This window comes from Sylvia atricapilla, chromosome 6, assembly GCF_009819655.1.
Source record: "Sylvia atricapilla isolate bSylAtr1 chromosome 6, bSylAtr1.pri, whole genome shotgun sequence".
In the NCBI taxonomy this organism is placed as follows: Eukaryota; Metazoa; Chordata; class Aves; order Passeriformes; family Sylviidae; genus Sylvia; species Sylvia atricapilla.
Genome location: NC_089145.1, coordinates 33,634,017 through 33,657,458, shown reverse-complemented (window position 1 = coordinate 33,657,458; position 23,442 = coordinate 33,634,017).

Sequence of the window (23,442 nt, the reverse complement as noted above, 5' to 3'; positions counted from 1 at the left end):
ACTATTGTACTTACTATTCTAAGTAATTGCTGACAGAACTGGGGGAATGTTTCCATTTTCAATAGCTGTCACAGCTTGGGGAAACATACTTTGAGAATACTTTTTTTCACAGAATCACAAACTGGATAAGGTTGGAAGGTCATCTGATCCAACCTCCCTGCTCAAGCAGAGACATCCTAGAGCACATTGCATGGGATTGCTTCCAGATTGTTCTTGAATATCTCTGATGAGGGAGACTCTACAACCTCTCTGCACAACTGGTTCCAGTTCTCAGTCACACACACAAAGTAAAGTTTTTATCTCATTATTCATGCAAAATTTTCTGCCCATTGCCTCTTTTCCTGTTGCTTGGCACCACCAAAAAGGGCCTGGCACAATCCTCTTGATACCCTCCCTTCAGATACTGACATTGATGAGGTCCCCTCTCAGCTACCTTTGTCAAGACTGAACAGGCCCAGCTCCCTCAGCCTTTCCTCATGAGCGCGGTGCTCCAGTACCCTCATCATCTTCACAGTCCTTCACTGGACCCACTCCAGGAGCTCCCTGTCTCTGTTACTGAGGAGCCCAGAACTGGACAGGGCACTCCAGGTCAGGCCTCACCAGGGCTTAGTACAGGGGCAGCATCCCCTCCCTCGACCTGCTGCCAATGCTCTTCCTAATGCAGCAAACTAATCACTGGCCTTCTTGGCCACCAGGGCACAGAGCTGGATCAGGGACAGTTTGTTTTTCACCAGGACACCCAGGTCCTTCTCTGTGAACCACCTTCACAGAGCTGTTTTCCAGCAGGTCAGCCCCCAGCCAGTACTGGTGCAGGGGTTATTCTTCCCCAGGAGTCTGCACTTGCTTTTTTGAATTTCAGAGGGTTCCTCTCTGCCCATCTCTCCAGCCTGCTGAGGTCCTTCTGCAGGGCTGCCCAGCCCTCTGGGCTATCGGCCATTCCTCCCTGATTGGTGTCCTCAGGGAACTTGCTGAGGAGGGATCTGCACCTTCATCCAAGACACTGATGAATAGGATAAACAATACTGTGTTTATGACAGTTTACATCTTACTGTTCAAATAAAAGGGGTATTTTCAGTCTAGAGAAAACTGCAGCCAAACGTTCTAAAATGTTTTATAAACATTCTGGAAAAATGTTAATTTAAAAAAAGGAAAATATTTTCACGTATTTATAATATTCCTTTTTACATCTAGAAATAAGCTGCAGGAACTTAAAAATAAGAGCAACACAATAACATGGAAGACAAATAGATCTTTGGAGCATACTCTCCTGAGTGCATGGAATTCTTAGCTATAGTGAAGAGAAAGAATATGAAAAAACAAAGCCAGCAACTTCTGTCTTCCAAGAGCTATAAAACTAGATGGAGGGCAGAATTTGAAAGTAATTTGCTTTGGAAAGGAAATTCAGCATTGTGAATGGAAGGGGTCAATCAAGGATATGGTGACCATAAAGCACTAAGTCTAATCCTCAGACTTCAACCCAGTTACAGCAAATTCCAGAAAAATGCACAGGTATGAAACAGTGAAGAATAAATAGAGAGCAATAACCAATGTTTTATGACTGGCATCACTGGACTTCATAATAGAACTTCCTTTTACTTTATGACAATGCCCTAAGCAATAAAAAGGATGAGTTGTCTCCTTTCTCAAATAAAAGCAATGGTGGAACTGGGTTACATTAATGATTTCTTCATCTGACAACCCCAAAAATCTACACAAAAATAACAAAAAACTTACTGAAGGATTTTTATTTTTAATTTTCAAAAACATAAGCTAATATGAGAACAAAACTCCAAATAATGGATTTGCTAGGTGCATTTAATTTTTTATGCTTAAGATGGTCATTTTTGGCACCAATAGGTGGACTGTTGGAGCCTTACATCTATACTAAATACTATAGAGATGGTTATCTATAATTTGTCATTTGGTGTTACAGAGACCATACAAGCAATGTGATTTAGATAACATTTAGATGGTTCAGTCCCAGCAGACCCTAGTTATGCCACTTTACATAAATGAGCATAAGCAGATACGACAATGAAACTCCTGCTTTACCAGCTGCTAAGGAAAAATCTATTGTTAGGCAAAAGACTGTATCATAAGGCAGCATAAATCCATCTGTGTTGTTCTATTTATGTGGTACAAATGCAGAAGGAGTGTGGCACATCATCAGGTTTCATGTCATTTGCTGTGGGAGGAGCTGCACCCCATCCAAACTAAAAGAAACCTGAAAGCATCACCATCAGCATATGAGAATTACAGACCCTTAGCACAGATGTGTATAAAGATGAAAGCAGGCTTGAAGAGTGATGAAATGGTGAGCAAATGTACTTTTTTATCACCTCCTGAAATGCTACTTTCTTTTCAAGAAAGATGTTAGTAAAAATTTTAAGTTTTGTCACTTCTTATTTAATCAGCATTAGCCTCATGGCTACTGAAAAAGGTCACACTTGTTCTAGGCTCACCATTTTTTAATAACTGACCACTCATAATAAAAAGTCACTCAGACTCTATTTCACATACTTACCAGATAACTTTCTCCTTCTGGTAGAGATCATAGAAGGTTCACATTGTTAGTATATGTCTCTATCTTCTCTAGGAAAAGTAAATAGATTGTCAGAAGCAAAATGGAGCAGAAATAAATTATCATAGTCCATACAGTTTACTGCAAACCCAGTTTAGAGCTCTGGGTTTTCCCCCTCTCATTGTGTTAAATACTAAGAGCAGAGAATGCTTAGCTAATCTGTTCTTCTGAACTAGCATATTAAAACTGTTCAGAAGTGATATAGGAGCAAGAATTTTTACCCTCCTGATTTAGATGTTCCAAACTCTGACGTCTTTATGCCCCGCTCCTGAAGTCACACACATACCCCTAGTTCCCTCTTCTCTCCTACACTAAACTTCAGGCCTATCTCCAGAGCAGACACTGCAGAGTGAGAAGGAACGAAGCAATCACCTTCAAGTGAACTCTTTTATGTGGGTTGAATATAATGTTCACAGTGGATTGCCTTTCTGGAGCAGGATAGCTCTGGGATATGAATCAACCCTTCCCCAGGCACAGGGAAGAACAAAGGATAGGAATGCAGCCAATGAGGAAATACTCTCTTTTTCTAACCCACTTTTTCAATGGAGAAGTGTTGATTGTTCTTAAATTTCTTGACTCCCCATCTGAAAAATTCCAGGTTTTGCTTAAAAAAGTGAAAATCACAACTTGAAATGGATGGAAACACCTAAAACATTCTAAAAGTGCTAGTTACTCTGAATGATGGAACAATATTAAGAGAACAAGAAAAAGTAAAGTAATGGTTCTATAGTAAGCCAAAAATTAAAGTGATGCCTCATTCCAAAATAAAGAGAAATAAAAATACTTTCTGTCTTATTTGCAATGCTTTTCCTTCCATTTGCTGTAAATGTTCTTTTGAACACTTATACAAGCAACAAATAAATCATAGTACTTTCCAAGTGCACCAACACAATTGTTAATTGCATTTATGTGGCAAGTCAGAAGTTAACAGTATCTTTGTTTAATCAACATAGTACGTTTGAGCATTTCATATATGGCAAACTATTTGAAAACTTTAAGTTATACCGACAAGTTATTTCATTGATATCATGCAACACAGGAATTACAGATTTTCTATGTCCCTTCACACAGAAAATGAGGGATTTAAACTCATCAGACTACAAATTCTAGCATATTATATCCTATCTCTTTGCAAAAGTTGAGCTCCAAGGCTGTTTTTAACTGAAGATCCAGATTTTAGCTCTCTCCCATTCTTCAGTTTCACAGAATTTTGACTGCAGCCACATACAATTAGTGTTTATATCCACATACCAACAAGTCATACAAAACAGAATAGAAATAATTGTGCTTCTCACTTTTTGAGCTGCTTTGCAATGGGCAAGAAGTTTTCTTTTTAGCAGCAGCCAAGTGCTTCCATGAGTGCAGTATAGTTCCAGCCCACCACATAGCCTCATGAGACTTTCTAGGTTGTACCTCAGAAACTCACAAATTAAACTACCAATGGAGCTTGGCAAGCCAAAGGCAAGCAGCATATCTCTTTTCTGTGATAATTCCTGATGAATCTAATGTCTGTAAGCATCAGTGAGGCCCCTATCCAACTCAACATCTTCACTTCATTTGTTAATGAGGTGTTCCAATCCTATGACACAGTTTGCTAGAGTTTTGTCATTGATACCTCACTACAGATCAAGGAAAATTCCCCCAGCACTTAGTCAAATGCTTTTGCAAGTAAAGGTTTTTACGGTTTTACCTGGTCCAGAGAGCATGTTGACAAGCACAGAGGAAGAGCAGTCTCTGTGCAATACTTTTGATGAACACTGTACACACACCACTTGACAGGTCCTTAGACAATTTCATTTTCCGTGCTAGAAGCAAATTAAATCTTGTCCATGAGTTCTCACTATTAAGGGATTATCACTTATTGTTGATGAGTTGAACATGCATTCCCTCACTGTCATCATTTCCTCAGCACAATACAGTGTTATTGGGAGTCCTTGCCTGGCATTCAATGTTCAGACATCAGATGTCTCTGGGCAGTTTACCTAGAGAGAAAGTATCACATTAAAAGATCAGAGTGCTAAGTACTGGGAACAATTTAAGTGCAAATGCCACATGTAATAGTTCTTAATCAGTTTGAGCTTTTAAAAATGCAGCAAGATACATATCCTACTGTTCTGTTTTGGCTCTGACACTGCAAAGGCAAGGTCATTTCAGGTGATCTATATATAGAGAAGATCTTAGTCTCTTGAATACTAAACTGAAAAAACCCTGCATAATTGACTGCTACAGGGAGTAGATCCAGCTCATTATTTGAATTACACATCCATCTGTTTCAGTCAGGATGGTTTACAAAGAGCTTGCAGGAGCTAGTTGAAATTGTCAAATAGCACATAAGATAATTTTAAACTATAGAAGATGTTTAACATGCACTTACTTTTGTGAATCAGCAATTTTAAAAGAGGGGGGGGAAAAGTTTATTCTGTAATCCAGGGATTTTAAGGAGCTTATACCATCCTCTTTTTTCCTCTGGACTATCCATTATCCTGAGCCCGGATTTGAAGTATTCCCTACCCCTTTGCTTTCTAATTAATTTACTGCATACAGTTTAGCCTGTCAAGTAATTTTTCACTATTAAATATTAAAACAGTGTTTTTAAACCATAACTTACATTGAAAATATATTAAAAAGATACATCTTCTGCTAGTGCATTCCTCTAAAATATTATGGAATGGAAGAATGAAAACATATCAGCATTCAATTTCTTCATGTTTTGGTTACAAATAGATTATGTAGATTTTGACTATGTGATTTTACGTAATCTGTTAATATGGCTCACATATAGAAATATCAATTTACTGCCTTCTTTTCCTTGCTCTTTGTATTAGCTGCTCTAATTGAGGTCTCCACTGCTCCTGATGCTGAGGTGTAATCCATTGTGCCTTGCTTCTGATCTTTTACAGAATCACAACTTGATTTTCGTAATTTTGACTTTCTTAGGATCTCAATGAGAATCATCAGTGCAATTTACTTTCTGCTTTATTTTTATTGTGTACATATCGTGTTTCAAACCTCTTATTCCCTTGAACTCCAGATCCCTATAAACAGTTTATTTTTATGATTTTTAGTCTAGATGCTAAATTCAGCATGTTAAAAGGTGTATTGCTTTGAAAATTTACATTTTGCACATGGTCTGGGAAAGTACCTCAACTTCTATAAATATGTCCTATCATAGAAAGAATAACTTGAATAAAAGGGAAGTTGGGTAAATATTTTCAGATAAGCTTTTAGAATTACAGGAGGAAAGCTGATAAAGCCAGAATAGTCCATATACTCTTCCTGTATCCCAATTCAAACAGAGCATATTCTTAACCTTATAAGGTTACTTTTCATCTGTGAGACTATTAATTGCTAGGTGTTCTTCCAGTTCTGCTTCTGCTATCACCTTCTGCTTATGTTTGCTGTAGTGTTTAGTTTGAGTACAATGTGGTAGAATTTATCCTCCAATCCAAGTCATCAGAGAATGTGTCTTAGAACAGATTACGGGGATGCCTTTCCTTCTAAACACCACTAAACCTATGCCTTTGCACTTGGCCTTGCTATTTTTATTACAAAAAAAACCTATTTTCCCCAGATGTACTTCAGACCACTCTTACTTGGGGATACTTTTGCATCTTTTAGATAATAGATGAGGTGGGAATTACCCAGTAAATATGCACTCATGTCATGTATTATTAAAGTTCACAAACACACCAGTTTATTTCTGTCCAGAAGAATGGATTGAGATAACATGAATTTCTCTTCTGTTTTTTTAACCACAGAAAATATGTCAATCCTATCCTACCAAATATGCCTGCCTTACCTTCATTCTTTGACCTCCTAGGAGCATGTTAGCTCAACAATTAAGTATAGTAACCCTGTTATTCACACAGAGATAAAGTGCAAGGGCAGTCATTTATGATACCACTCTCACAGTATTTTTGTCCAATTAACAGTAAAACACAGATGTTATGAATCCTGGTCTACAGTCTCAAAATTGCAATGAACAAATTACAATAGTTAACATTTCAACCTCATAGAACTATTTTCCCAAAAGAAAGGTGCATATTTTTCACATGGGGCTGCCATTACCTAATTGATTGTCCTCCTTCAATCACATGTTGTCATCAAAACAGGTCTCTTACAGACCTGCAAGGTCACAAGTCTTCTCCACAGTTCAGAGGAGACAGGACAACTTGCAATATCAAATGAGCTCATATTCTTCAAAGGGAGCAGAAACAGAAGATGCATTTGAGGGATGCAAGGCATCAGCATTCCACTCTGCCCAGGCTCAGAATATTGATTCTGGGCATCAAGATATAAAGATGAACCCTGAAGAGGGGTCAGACTGCTTCTGTGTCTCCCACTTAATTTCTCATGACTGTCGAGAGAGCAAAATAACTAAGTCTACTGACCTGCCCATGCCTTCATTCACTTTTTTTTTTTTTTTTCCAGTTACTTATATAACCTAATTGAATAAGCAATGTCTTAAAACAAGTCTTTGAAATGGCTCACTGAGAACCAATGCCTGTCATTCAGCAGGTCAGTGTTCTGGCCCACAAGTCCACCTGCCCCCAAGAAACTGCAAGGTCAGACCAACCATAAGCCTTTTCTCAGCAGAATGGCAGGTTTCCAGATTGACAGTGGACTGCAGCTGACAATGCTTACTCTTCCAGCTGTGGTGAAGGACAGAAAATGCTCATGTGAATCCCTCTTCTTTTACATTTAACTGAAATGAGACCAAAATATAAATAAATGCACTCAGTAGAACCATGCTTCAGATGGATTAGCCTTAATTTTAATCAGTAAAATGTCATAACCGTTGCAGACTATTCTGCATAGTGGATTTGGGAAAATATAAAAAGACTGGAAGTGTTCACATAATGTATATCTGATATCCATTTTTTCCTGTCATTATAAAGGAAAATTACTTCTTCATATAGAGTCTGAATCAGAGCAGCATTTCTGAGTGCAATGTTTCTTTCTATACTGATTAGGTTCTGTACTGAGCAAAACCGTTCTGATTCATTTATAAATGGCACATTAGTGAAAATGTCAAATGGTCATTCTTAGAAATACAGATAGTATACAATATCTCAGACAGGTGCTGTAAACAAAATTTCTCAAGAAGTATCATTCCCTGAGAATACAAGGAAGAGGGAAGAACATTCGGATATATAGTTCTGTTTCTTTTCAAATATAATTTCAGGCACTGGTGATAGAGAAGAAAAATCAACTATTCTAAGTGATATTTAGAGTTCTGAGAAATGCATATCTAAAGACAAGACAGTTTTCAAGCTTTTAGTTTTCAGATTGAACGTAGGAAAAAAGTTTTTGCAAAGAAGCAATTCCACTAAATATAATATTACTTAAAAAATCCATTGAACAAAATTGCAAAATGAAACACACTGTAGACTTTATTTTCTACTAAGCTTAATAAAACTGGACAAATAAATATCCAAAGTCATAGGCTCCAGCATGGAAAAGTATTTAACCATACCCTTTTAGAAAGTATTCAGATTCAGACTGTGATTTAAATATTTGATCAGTTTAAGGTACTGCATAATCTGTTGATGTTCCTTCAGAATTTTTGCATACTATTTTCAATGCCTGACACCATCTCAGTTGTTTTTCATTTAAACACCTGATACACTTTAATAGCAGAGCACAAGACATCTAAATGGTGTTTGGAATATGCATCTAATGCCAGCTGCACAGAAAGGTTCCACTGGCTCCTCCAGTCTGTTCAGCATGGCAGCAAAACTACTGCTGCCTTTTGACCCTGAAGCTTTGGATTCAGGCTCCTCACCTGTTCATTTGAAACAGGGAGTCAAATGCAATCCGGCATGGAAGTCAGCTTGCTCATTCCTCTCACACTTCTTTAGGCTGCCAATCTAATCAATAGCCCAAGTACAATTCAAGAAAGGTGTATTTTTTCTAAATTCTTTATTCAAAGAAAATCTTTAACGAATTTAACAGGGGAAAAAAAAAGAACATACATGTTTCAGACCTCTTTTTAGGTATGGAAATGTCAGCTCATAAGATCATACAACCATGTATTATTCTACATCAGGACCTTTAAAGCAGACACTCAATATTCCATGGAATTGACCAGTTTGGAAATAAAAGACTCACAACACTCTGAAATGCTCTGTAGAGACACTTTAAATTCAAGGGGAAGGCTACCCTTGTTAAAAACCCTGAGTAGCTCAAACACTAAGCTCAAAATCACTGCAGTATTCCATACTCCTGCATTGTCCACTGTGAACACAACCTCTCAGTAATTCAGATGAGACTATATGTATCCATACAGTTCCACAAGATGACTATTAAGTGATGCTTCTGGACTTATGCAGATCCTGTGTTTGGAACACCAATGTCATGGGTATCAACCCTACTGAAAAAGAAAAGACACCCTAGGTTGTTGGAGTTCTTCTCTGACAGCTCCCTTAGGAAATAATACAAAAGTATTTATTATTTATATACAAGCTAGCATGTCAACACATTTTTAGATAACCCTCTGTACATTTTTCTGTTTAGCAATGGAAACTACAGAATAAATTACATATGACAATTGTGGCTATTCTAGGAAACTTGGTGTTGCACAACTGACGATCTACAAATTAGATGTAAAGTGCTGCATGGAATTGATATTTCTTGGTATGTTGTTTATGCTATGCTCAGTGTTTTTTGTCATTATCTGCATAATATTAAGAATAGATCTACCCAACATAGCCTTCTGTAGTTGGATAATATCTGTCCACTTTGTGCACTTTCAGATGTCCTGAGGTGCTATGCCAGATGTTAGTAAAGTTGTATTTTACTTCAAAACCTGCAGGTATAGAGCAAACATATTTTACTATGCATACCATCTGGTACCTGTTTTTTTTACCAGAGAACAGAGTGTGTTTAATCATTAAATCAAATCCTGTAGGAGTTAAATCAAATTAATTCATACAGATATATTCATTTTTTTCCCCTGTGGTTTTTTCCTGTCAAAGTAATCTGGTTACTTTATGTGACAGAAAATGAAGTGGCTGGACCAAATTCTTCTCTTAGATACACACACATAATCAGCAGGAAGTCAGTAGGTTTGTACAAATGTAAATGCTCACAGGATGATATGAACAATAACTATGTTTAATAAAAGTATTTTACATACATGGCAAAGTACATTATTTAATTAGAAAAATCAAAATTAATTTAATATTAGTTTTAGAGACATGAATCAGTGTTCTTCAACTCATTTTTTCCTGAAATATGGATCTAATAACATTTCTTTTCTGGTGCTGGTCAAAATTCAAACAATGAAACTTTTATCTAGTTCTCCAATAGTTTCAATGAAAAAAAGATTGTTTTCAAAGAATAAATAATTTTTAGAACCTTGCTTCATAACCCATTCTGTCCATTCTTCACTTCACTGGTTTCTGCCCTCTTTTATTGCAGTTAATGCTAGAACAAAACATATAATTATATATGTAGGTTGGTTTTTTTGTTAAAAAACTCATAAAGCACGTTCACAGAATTTTTTGGTACAGAGATTTGGTAAAGAGAGATGTTTACTTCTCAGCTCAAGGATTATTTCCACAGGATTCTTTCCTCATTTGGCCTGTGATGTTCATGTCATAGAGGTGTTAATCACTGTGAACTAGTTTGCAGCTTTCATCACATTTTATTAAAATAGCAGTAGAATCATTGCATTCTGCAGTTAATTTATAAGCAAGCCCACCTTATTAGAAAGACCTCTCATGTTCTCATACCCTTCATGCTCCTTTCCCAAGCAGACAGTTACTTGCTAAAAAAGAGAAATTTCAGAGTTTGAAGAACCTGACTTGAACAGCAGTATTAAATGCCATAGAGTGATTGAGCAACTACAACAGAGGTCAGAATGGCACGGTGAACAAATTAGGGTGATTACACAGACTAAATACAATTGTTATGGTTACCAAATATTGCTGGAAGATATTCCATCAGGACAGCAGTCTGCTATGAATTTCCACATTTGTTTCACACAGAGAAGGCAGAAATATTTGCTTCATGGGTAGGGAGTGTAAATGTAGCAGCACTGATCACACACCTGTCTTTGTGTGCAATAGCCTCTAAATTACTGAGAAAGTGATAAAAGGTGGTGAGTATTTTACATTGTCTTTGCTAAGTCTCAAGCAAAAATAGCAAAGATGGTCACTGAAATTAACTTTACATGAAGGCACAGTTCAATAGTCTTAGTTAAATCGGAAAATAATTTAAAACAGATTAGGTACAAAGTTTTAATTTTCAAAGGCAAATTGCTAAATTAAGTAAACTGCTCAAAGGAATTACTTATGCTGAAAAGGTTTTTTGACAGTGAAAAAAAGGCTGAAATCTTTTAAAGAAGATTTGCAAAAAAGTACCTAGAATTTGCATCCCAAAGAAATAGAAAAAACTTTCAAGGAAATATTCTATAATCGATTGAGTGGTCACCTTGAAAAAAGAAAAACTGATTGGCACACTTATTTAGTAAAAAATTCATTGCAGTTTTCTCAGTAAATCAGTACAAATTTACACATGTATACCTTTTTTCTTTTTTTTTTTTTTTTTTTTTTTTTCTTTTTTGGAAATAAAGATAGCAAGTTTAAAATTAAAATCCATTCCCCACTAAAATGAAAACACATTTTTTGGTGGTTAGAAAAAGCGGACCTGCAAAGCTGGTAAATGGTAATACATACAAATAATTTTGCAGGAGCTAGAAGGCTGCAAATAGATGCATATCTCACTTTTCCCCTTGATATCAAGTTCTCATCAGGTGTCACCACACTACATATGGAGAATATTTTTGGAATTCCCTGTTCTTTCACCTTCAAAATTTTTGCATAATGAGTTTCACTTCAATTTATCTGGTTTTGCTCAGAAAATTTGAGGCCTCTTGTTTTATCCTGGCCATATAATAGCAGGGGGAAAAAAGGATTTCACTTCACAGTTTTCCATTTTACAACAGTGCAGTCCTTCCAAAATCTAAAGGTTCATCGAAAACCCACAGATCTCACAGGATAGATTACCCACAGTAGAAGATAACAAAACCCATGTTCAGTTAAACTGTGTCCATTGAACCTTGGTAGGATTGCACTCAGCAGACATTGAGAGGGTGATGTGACAGGATGGCCAGACATCTGAGCATAGCTGTGCCGCTGCAGCATGGAGATACTCCCAGTGAGAGTGAGTGAGTGACAGCAAAGTGTAGAGGGACTAGCTGGCTCATCGAGGTGTATAGATTTCCTCAAAGTAGTCAGGTCCGTAGAGTAACTAAACAAATATAACTGCTAAATTCAACATGTGTGGTTGCACAAAATAACCCTTAAATAAAGGTGACTGAATTTTCTCTCGCTGTGATAACGAGACCTTCTGCTGTGCCATGGGGCTGAACCGCTCACTTTTCTTAACAAGTGTTTCTGTCATTAGCTTTTAAAGTCACCTGAATGAAGTCAAAAGAAGCCTATGGCTAAGCAGCTGTCGAAGAACAGTTCACATGGAAGGCCTAGGATGTCTGTGCAATGAACAAGACTTTTTATAATGTTTCCTTTCACAAGAGTTGAAAGGACAACATAAACACAGATGGAGTCACTACAACCTTAGGTCTCTACTATGCATATATATATATACAAATATATATAGATATATATAAGTATTTTGACACACATATGAGTTTAATGGAAAACTGGCAAGTTGACCAAAAACGTGGACAGAACAAAAAATATTTTAAAAACTCTCTTACATTTTGAGGTGCCATACAGTTCTACAACTCATATTGGTGTAAAGCTGTAACAATGGCGCAACAGAATAACCTGAAGTATTTCTTATGTCATTACGTAGTTGTAAAAACAGTTCCAGGTTTGGTTCTCTGTTGACATGGTGAAAATGTGATTTTGCACAGTCTACTAATCTCAGTGAAATTATCCCCTCTGTACATGGGGATGTACACAATGTGTCCAGAACACAATGGGCAACCTACACTGCAAATATTTCTGCACATTTTTTGTCATTTAGCTGTTTATGTCCTTGTATTTTCCATGTCTGTTGCACTTACTGCACTGCCTTTGCAAGAGGGCAGGCAGTGAGCTGCTGTTCCCAGTGATCTCAGACCTGCCATCTGAAATAGAACATTGCAAAATTGTTCAAGTAAATGATTGCTGGGATTCTAACAGAACATTTATGAGAGACATTTTATATGCTCTGAAGTACTTTCTCCTGTGCCTGTCAACAGATATCAAGCTGAAAAATAGGGACAGAGTTACAAGTGCAAGGCCTGAGATACAGTCTATCATTTGAACCAACCAGATTAATAAAATGAATAAAATCAGGGGAAAAGTAAAAAAACATGTCTACCTGTTCCTTCATGTTTTTAGAAAAGTCAAAGATGGTCAAAATTTTCCAGATTTCAAGTTTTTGCTATGTACTTAAAAAAACACAGTTGTCAATATGAAGAGAATCATGGAAATTACATAATAGATAAAAGTGTCATTTATTTTGCCTTTTAAATGAAAGTTTTAGCTACAAATTACCCTTAATACTCAGTAACCCTGCTGCCTTTACAGAAATCATGGCACATTTTTCCTGTTGATTTAGCCATAGAGCTTAATGTCTCAATCCAAGAAATGTCAAAATGTTTTAAGTCACTAGCACCAGGTCTCAGACCCTCTTCTCTGCAGGAGACTCCTCAGGACTGAATTCTGTAACAAGTGTGAAGCCAACTTTCACACATGCTATTGTGAAATTCTTCACTTAGTTGAGGAAAGAACTTACCAAAAGTAATGGACTACCCTTACAAAATAAGCAGAATAAATCTTCCTTTTTTGGACAGCTCAATTTCCTCTTTAAAAAGCTCACCATATAGTTAAATCTCCTTCAGCACTTTGAAAGCTGTTAGAGGATTTTGCACAGATACAGCTGCAACAAATTCACTTTTTCTATCATGCATTTCTTCTATAAACACTCAGAGAATCATGGGAAATATTCTAAAACCCGCATTTGTACCTGAAAATAGATATTTTTATGTGATCAAAGCTCATCTGCACACCCCCAAAAGAAGATAGAGAGATAACAGCAGATGGGGAAACTCAAAATACACCCTTCATAATTACTGCCACGCTCATCATGGGAGCCATCAGCCCATAAAATACTCATCTCTACAAGACCAGAGAAGTGCAGAAGTACAAAAGCAAGGAGAGGAACCAAGGTAAAAATTCAAAGGAAGGAGTACCATGCCTAGGCCTCTCTCAGAGCTGCCCTAGCAGAGCCTCAGCACCAAAGTCTGGATATTTAGTCCATCAACATGAGTTATGACTACAGCATCATTTGATGGTTTTACCCTAGCTGAGGCAGGGATATGTGTCTAAGGATATGGGACATATGGGATGCAAGAGTTCATTTCAAGATTTATTCTGAGATGTTTAGGGGACAAGCCAACGGTGTGGAAAGCAAGTGATCTAGATGATTTGGGGAGGAACACGTGTGAGGGTAAGAAGAGACAAAGAGGCCAATTAGGTGCAATTTTCTCCTTGGTATGCTTTTCTGGCCAGAGCTGCAGCTGACCAGCTTAGTCTGTCCTATCTCCTTTCAAAATTTCTTTCAGTGAGGGACTCTCTACTGGGTGTGTCTGTACTGGGGTCTGTGTGCCAGTCAGTGATTGCAGTCAGACCACGAGTCAGGAATTCCATTTGCCTGTGTGGAAGCAACTGGAGAGACCTGAGTGCACTGGCAGCCTTGGGTATGTACATACGTGTGTGTTTCTGTGTGAGTGTAGTGTTGCTGTTTCTTTTCAGCAACTGTGGAGGCTTGGTCTTCAGAACAGACAGCACGGCGTGTACATTCTGCTGGTACTGCCGGGCCTAGTAACAAGCGCTAATACCAACGTGGCAGACGGTTACAAAGGCGTTTATTAAGTCAAAGATGTAGTTTATATACTCTGGGGTCTTTACTACGTCAGAGGGGATATTGCCACACTTCCTGGGTTAGAAGAAGGAGTGGAAAAGTACTGGCACATGTTAGTAAGGGTCTACATTCCTTTAGAGATAGCTTATCTTAGGGGGGTTGGGGTATGCTCTTTCCTTCCCGTTACAGCCCGAGATCTTCCGCTCGCCGCCTGTCCCTGTCCAACCACAGTGTAGGGTCTGCAGTACAGCTGCAGTGAGGCTGCAGCCTCAGGGCCTTGTGTGTCCAGGTGACACTAACTGAGGAGACTGGCATCTAGTACCAAGTGGTACCTGTGTATATGTATATATATATATACACAGGTGGGGGTTTTTCCACTGGGGTATCTCTATCCCACACAGATGGAAGTGGGATGAGCTCCATGTGGGTGTTCTGTGTCTGATCTGTGTAGCCACATTTACATGTGATGTTCACATGTGTGCACTCTGCGTGTGCATGCTGAGAATATGTGCTCACTCTCACTACTGGTTGGACCTGGGGCATGAAGCTTACTCATTTCACGGCTATCAGATCCAGCAAAGCATAAATTCACCACATAATATGTTAAATATTTTTTAGTGACTATCCTAATTCATTGCCCCAGTTCTTTAAAGCCTTTAAGTTAGTCTCTTCCGGCACTTTTAAAATTGTTGTCTTGATATGTTCTGTTTTAAAAAACACTTCAAAGTACTTCTAGAGTGTACAGCCAACTAGACTTTTTTCTTTGGGAGACCTTTAAATTTGAGGATATTTATCTATTTAAGTATTTTCATTTTCACTGTTGAACTATCCTGGAGCTCTGAGTATGATGAGTATAAGAAGAGAGTTTTCTAAAAAGTTTTCTTTAAAAATAGCAGAGGGACAATTGCATATTATGCTTCTCAGAAGTATAGAAGGAAGTTCAGGGTTTATACCTGTAGTGGGGGTTTTTTTATAAATATAGCGGAACTTTTTTAGAAAATGTTAACCTTGTTTTTCGCTTTTCTCTCTAATTTGCATGTGACATTATGTTCTTTTCCAGACAAGTCTAAGGATTTCTAACTGACACTGACAGGAGTATCCTGACATTCCTTTAGAATTTAATTTGAAATATGCATTCATTCTGTAATGAGTCAGCATTTCTGGATGAATGTTCCAACATAAAGAATTTTGCTATGTATATCTCTTAGCAGCTGAGAAATTACAGCTTAATTTCACTTTAAAACTCCTGTGTTGAATAAACCTTTTATTTTCTTTTTTCACTATGGAGCAAATACATGAATTATCAAGTCTTGCCTTAGACTCTTGATAATTCAGCCGTCTTGCACAAGAAAAACACAAGATATTGTTCTGTAGGATGGTGAAAGAATCCCAGGACAAGCGAGAATTAGCAACTGCCATTTGCTGAGTCCATTACATCCCCTGCAAGGGCACCAGCAGGCAGGAGAGACCAGCAAGCACACAGAGCTCACCACAGCTGCTGGGCCCAGGGAACGGTCACATATGCGAGGTGACAGCCGCCTCTGAGAAGTGAGGACGGGGTGAAGGCAAGGACAAGCACAGCTTTCCTTCCCACTTCTCCTTAGCAGCAGCAAACTGGCAAAGCCAGCTCTCCTTGTTCTCTCTCCCTCCCCCGTGGTTTTGCTTATGCTGCTGAACAGGCTGGAGCCAGTTTTGTGCTCTTCAGTTCCTGGGAGGATATGAGCCACTGTCCTAGGATAAATCCTGAGAAAGCATGGTTGCTTGAATAAGAGTTTTGCCTCTTGGTAGATATTGTGTGAAGCAATGCTGGCCAAAACGAATTAGAGACATTAGCTGTTTTAATAGTTGAGCAAGTCATACAGTACCTTCAAGACAGACAACCAGTAGCAACTTAGGTGTTAATTACAATTAAATATTTTTTAATACAGGATTGCAGCAGGGTTGCAGAAGTTCTCACATCCCCCACAGTATCATTCAGTTGTTCGGAACATTTCTAAGGAAAACTCCTGTTTGAAAAGGACTGTTAGTCTAAACACAGTTCCATTTTTATATTTTTGTTTCAGAAGCTCTCACATTTGCTAAGGAGGCAGCATGGTCAAGCACTATATTGGCAGGATTCCTTTCTTTCTCCTTTAGTCAAGCAGAAGGTCATTGTAACAAATATTCATAGTCTTTTCAGTACTGAAAGGAATCAAATATCCAGTGCTGCAGAGTTCTTTGGCACACTGAATCACTATAAACTCTAACGCTGCACAGTGTAAGGTGCTATTCCAATGGTGCCACAGTTTCAATGTATCAAATTTGACACCTTTTCAATAAAATAGGCTAAATTTAGATAACCATATGCTCATGCTGACAAGCTAGCTTCTCCCTGATATGTGTTTTCATGAAAGAGTACAAGAGGGCCTCAAAGTTTAATTAGTCTAAAATTAATTCAAAATATTGTATTAATTTACAGTAGAAAGGTCAAGTTGTTGAGCAAACAGCAGGAATGAATATTTTTTACTTAATGCACTAAGATTCAGCTGTAAAAATTCCATTAATGTTAATAGGAGTCATGCTGCCAAATTCAAAAATCATGCTATAAATATTTTATCTGTCTGTGCTCTTACTGCAGTCTAATGAAGCTTGTACAATTAAAGCCCCTTCTCTCCTGACTGCCTGCTAAGCAGAACTGAAGAGTACACACATATGAACAAAGTACTGGTCTGCACTGGGGCAGCCTCACCTGGAGTCCTGTGTGCAGTTTTGGGCACCACAATATACAAGAGACATTAAGTTGTTAGAGAATGTACAAAGAAAGGCCGTGAGGATGGGGAAGGCTCTGGAGGGGCAGCAGTATAAGGAGTGGCTGAAGTCACTTGTTCTGTTTCTAAAGAAAAGGAGACTCAGGGGAGACCTCACTGCAGTTTGCAGCTTCCTGTGATGGGGAGAGGAGGGGCAGGCACTGATCTCTTCTCTGTGGTGACAGGGACAGAACCCGAGGAAATGTCGTGAAACTGAGGGGACGTTTCGGTTGAATATCAGGAAAAGGTTCTTCACCCAGAGGGTGGTTGGCACTGGGACAGGCTCTCAGAGAAGTGGCTACAGCACCAGCCTGACAGAGCCCAAGAAGCTTTTGGACAATGCTCTCAGGCACATGGTGTAATTCTTGGGGTGTCCTGTGCAGGGCCAAGAGTTGGACTGCATGATCCTCAGGGATCCCTTCCAACTCAGCATGTTCTGTGATCCTATGAAGTATTTTATCAATAGATATGTATTTATATTTTGTGATTCAGCAACTTAAGACAGCCAGATGTTACAGTTACATTCCAATCTTTGCATCATTTTAAGGGATTTTTTATCAACTATTTGAGAAATTAAAAATTTAGTGATTTTTAAGAAGTTCTTCTTATTAGTAACTGACACTAGCTTTTTCTTAGTATGACTCCCAACAATGTACAATGGTAATGTATTCATTTATGTGTGATTAGGCCATAAAGGTTTATTTAATTCAGTACATGTTATTTATAAGATCAACATCACTCAAATTCACTTCTCTTTTGATGTGTCTCATTAAACCTTGTGATTCTCAGTATTGTTCATGCTCTGTGGCCCTATGGGTTTAAAGTAAGCTGAAATTTGAGCTGTAGATCACATAGCTGAAGGCAGATAAAAATTCCAGTCTCTACTAACATAAAACCTACATGAATAAATGCAGGAGATATAATTTCTAAAAATGGAATAATAAATCAAGTGATCAATGAAAGCCTCATATTTTGCCAGGTTTTTTTTAAACAAATCCCCCACAAGCTAAATAAAACATAATTGGATGCTTTGTACATATTTTTTTAAAAAAATCTATATTTGCTGACTCTTTTAGAATAACAATACCTTAACATACGTGCAGAATCTGAGTTAATAATAATAGTAATAATATTAATAATTATTTTAAAACAAAATCAGAAAAATTACAGTTCCCTGTAAATGTATGATACAAAATCCAAACAGTAACCAGAACATTAAATTGAAGAATACATCAAGAAAATTTGCACCACACAGAATTAAAAAAAAAACAAACCTCCTATTGTGACATTAATGACATTAATGTAAACATCTTAAAATTTTTTGAAATGTGCTTCCACCTTTTTTATAGACAGAGGAACTTCAGTAGTTTCATCAGAGAGAAATATGAAGTATTTCACTTTGAGGGAATTGGTACAAATATATAGCAGATGCAAAAAAATATTTCCTTGGTCTTACAAATTATGTTTCCACTTGCATGTGAGAAAATGGTGATAAAGACCTGAATGTGTAATCTCTATATAGATGTAAACTAAATATTGCTCAATTACACTTGCTGGTGGGCATTTAACATCAGATATGGACTCCTCTCAGAGTTGTACATACATAGAGTTATACATTTTCTTACACAAAGAACATTGCTAGAATAGGTTTTGTCTTCTTTTTTCAAAGGAGAAAGTAAAGAAATTCCTGTGGCCCTTATCTTTCAGAACTCCTGAATCTCTTGTACCTAAATATGACATGCACTGCAAATGTGAAAGCCCCTTTATTTAAGTTGTTTTGGCTTTGCAGTAACTGCACTCACAATATGCTCATCACAAGTCACTCTAATGTGCATCTTCAAGTCTGGTTCTTCACTAAAGTCTGCTTGATACCCACGTCAAGTATCATCTGTTTTCTGATGGCAAAGTGGTTTTAGTTACAGAGTAGTGGTGCATTTTCAAAAACACCCTAAAATTTGAGGTGAAAGAGGGGACATCAGTATTCATGATGGCTTTGGACATTGTAATGCAGTATTTAGTTTACTCAACGTGAAAGCGGAGAATAGTTGGAAATAATTTCTAGAAACATTTTGCTTACATAAGAGGTAATGCAAGGAATCTTATATATTTGCTCATGAATATCTTCTGAAGATGCTTTAATCCCTAAACTGTCAATAAATAAGTCCACAGCATACCTACTTTTCTCTAATGCTCACAAATCCTCACTTTTTTTCCCCCAATTTTGCTGTTATACATTTCCTTAAAGTTATCTCTTCATAATACGTACACCTAACATGTTAAAAAATCTCTGCTGATTGCAAATTAAAAAAAAAAAATTTGACAAATAAAGCTTGTCACTGAAAAGGAAACCATCTCTTCCAAATGTTATGTTGCTTTGATTACAAATTTGATTACAAATAATTTTTTAGTTTAGCATTCCTCAAAAAAAAACCCCAAAATTTTAACAGATTTTAAAAATAGGATTACTTATTATAACATCTTTCAAAAAACAGAGAGCCAATTTCAAACAGTAATATTTTAACCATTGTCTGAAAAAAATATGAAAGCCTCAATCATGAGTTCATTGGAAACATTGCGAAATATTTCAAAAATGAAAGTACACTTAATTATGTACCATGAAATATATTTATAGATAAATCATATGCAGCAAATGCTGTTTTCAGTCACAGAAACAGAAGTCAAGATTTGCTTAATCACTTTAGAGTGTATTAATTATTATCCAGGTACTGGTGACCCTTCTATGTCTTTTTTTGCCACACTACACTTGCAAAAATAGGTGGATTAGTAGCATATTATCTTACTTTCATATTCTGTTGAATTCAAAAGTAACTCTCACTTGGAGGGGATATCAGAAAGTAATTTTATATGTGGCCCTCCATAATCTAGAGATCAGATTCATCCTATATTTCAGGCACCACCAAAAAAAAAAAAAAAGCTGATAGATTTTAATGCTGTGAAGACAAGCCTCTTAAAAGCTATCACTTAGACACCTGTTCAGCTAAACTCCCTAAAGCAATTGGTATAGCCCATAGCCCCAGAAGTCACAGGAAAAGGGTGATTGCTGGGGGGTTTTGTATGTTAAATAGCCAGTGAGGTCATTGCACCTACTTTGGTTTCTAACTCTGGATGTGTGACTTCTGTATCCATCTCTGAAATTCAATCTATAACACACTAATTCAATTCAGGTAAAATCTTTTAATGATCATGCAAATATTTAGTTTCATATATACATCTATATGCATGGTTTATTTTTAATGCAGTGCCAGGGAATACTCTATATCTGCACTTATCTAATGGGCTCTTGCTCTTGATTGAGTTCTTCAACTTCTGTTGTGCATTTTAATAGGCATAATATGAAGCACTTCCTAGCACAATTTTTCTTCATAGAAATACTATTGGAATTTTGTTGAGAGGATGGTGATGTTTAGGATCTTGTATTAGTAGCTGACACTAACTTTATGTATTTTCTGAAAGTTTACAATAAAATAGAATTTCAGGGAAGAATATTCCAAAATATCCAGGGATTGTTGTGCAATACAGAAATTATGCAATCTCTCCTGTGAATCTCATGAAATAAAAGTGCTTCACCTGGCTGGGAATTGATTTGGTCCCATAGAAAATGAAGTCTTGTCATTAAATTCATGAGGAACCAGACCAGACTAAGTACTGAAAACATATGCCTGTGTTCTCCTCATATGACCCAATTTTTTGGTTCCCATTTCTATACTTGCACAGCAAACAAAAGCTTCTAACCTGTTTTGCTGAAGGAGCAAGGTGAAGTAGTTACATTCAAGCAAAATAAAGCCAAAAGGATGTAGGCACAATGACTACCCGATCCAATCTCTTGCCCTGAAAAAAAAAGTATTCTTTTACAAATTCAGGAAAATAATTCTTCCTCACATTTAACATTTCAGGGGCATCTTTTCCTGTCTTTCTCTACATAGCATCAGCTTTGTTCTGCACTATTAGGTGTAATGCAAGAAATGCATTGCACCCACCCTGAAGATTCTGAGTGTTTCTGACTTCTTTAGTGTAAAACAAAGTAAAATCCATCTGACCATTTGTGTGATTCATTAATCTCAGTTGACCTCTTTGTTCCTCAGATTTCCCTTGAAAAAGCTGAAAACCCTTACATTTCTTCAAAGTCAGAGATCCCTAAAACTAAACTCTTTACGGGACCAGAAATTCAGCTTCCCCATGTAAAAACGCTACATGAAATAATGCAGCTAGTTTTCATCATAAAAAAAATTCCTCCTTTAAAAAATATTTTTATCAACTCTCATTGTATCTTACACATATCTGGTGAAATGGTTCATAATCCCTATGTGAATAGTTTTTGAAATTCACACACATGTGGAAAGCACAAGATCAAGTCTATACAAAAATGAAATAATGTCATTATTTTATGTCAGTTTTAAAATTCCGTGAAATTCATTGTTTATTAGATTTCTATTGCAATTTCCCATAGGAGCTTTGTGAACATATCATTTATGTTTGCACTTATCATGACACATAATGTTGTTCACCAGTGCAAAACAATGTAAACAATGAACAAAACAAACCCTAACTAAATTTTCATTTTTAATGTCTGATCCTTACAGAGATGTCAATGATGAGACTAATTTATTTCACTGAGGCAGTAGCAAGACCTAAGTAGCCAGTAATATGCCCTTCAGCTTCATGTTCACTCAGTTCTGCTCAGTTAACACACTGTTCCATTGCTGTGACAATTTTAAAGCATTTATTCTGTAAATGAATAGTCAGCTTTCATGCAAACAGTCCATTAGCATTAATCATATGATTCTCACATACATTGACAAAAAAGTGTTTGCTATATTTCTCTTGCCCATGACAAATGAGTAGTTGGTAAGAAATGAAAAATAACAATTTAAAAGGAAGATTAGAATAACTGATCTTTTCACACATTTCATCTCTCATCTGAAATATGAAAATCCGTATTCCAAGTAAGGTGGATGATGTTTCTGTTGAACAAAATATAATCTTCGCCTACTTTATCACTGATCCTGTTACATAAATGAGCATTTACATTTCCTGATATTCTTCTCTTTGGATAAATCTGAAGAATCCCAACTTACTGGAGTACAAATGTGCAACTACATAAAAAAAAAATAAATTAACTGAGTCATTTGCATTGACTAATATAAACACATACTTTCTAAATATTACCTTAGAATCTTAAGGTATTGAAATTTGATTGCTTTCAAGACATGCACCTTCACTAGAGTTTGACTGAAAACTGCTATGCAACCACTGGAAAAAACTTGCATTAGGGCTTCTGCCTAACAGGAAATTATGCTGAACCTGAACCAAAGCCCAATGAAGTATTAGGGTTTGTTTTTTTTTTTTTTTTCAACTTTAATTTGCACTGAATCAGTGCTTTGCACACAATCTCTCGTTTTTTCAACATTAAAGGAGTGCTTATGACCGTCAAATTTTTCCTTTCAGTATCTATTCAAAATAGGGTTTTGACAACCATCCCAGGACTCTGCAAAATGAAAATCAGACTTGGATTTGTGTGTCAAATAATAATCTTCAGAAGCTTGTTATTTTGCAGATGGAGATTTTAGCTGCCATGTTGTCCTTCTAAAAATAACATGCAGTTTTCCAGTGAGCATGCAGTCAACTAGCAATATCAGTGTGCGTTTTTATCACAAAGAATTTCAGAAATCCATCTTTAGAGGTTTCTATAATCAAATCAGGAAAACTCTTAAATTTATACATAAGGAAAAATATTTATAAATCTTTAAAAATGTGACACATCTCAAAGTCCTTTAATGCTTCACAGTGGAAGAACAAAGACAGCAGATGAATGTGATAATGGATAGACTATCTAAGAATTAATCAACATTTTTTAAAGTGACAATGCTGCCCAATGACAAGAATGGAATGTTAAGGTATTTGTTGTAAGCCAAGAGGAAAAGATATATATGCATCATCTCCAAGCCAATATATAATAAAATCCATTTTTAGGCTTGGCATAAAATACAATCAAAAGGCTATTTGTGACTCTGAGCCCACGTCTTCTTCTTATGTTATAAAGTACCCCCAAATTTTCCAGCACCATTTTGGCCCTTTTCTTTAAAGGGCAGATACTATTTAGTTAGAAATGCACTTGTATGTTTTTTAATCCTGATCCAACTCCTACTGTTGCCAGAGAAATATTTTCTGTTGAAT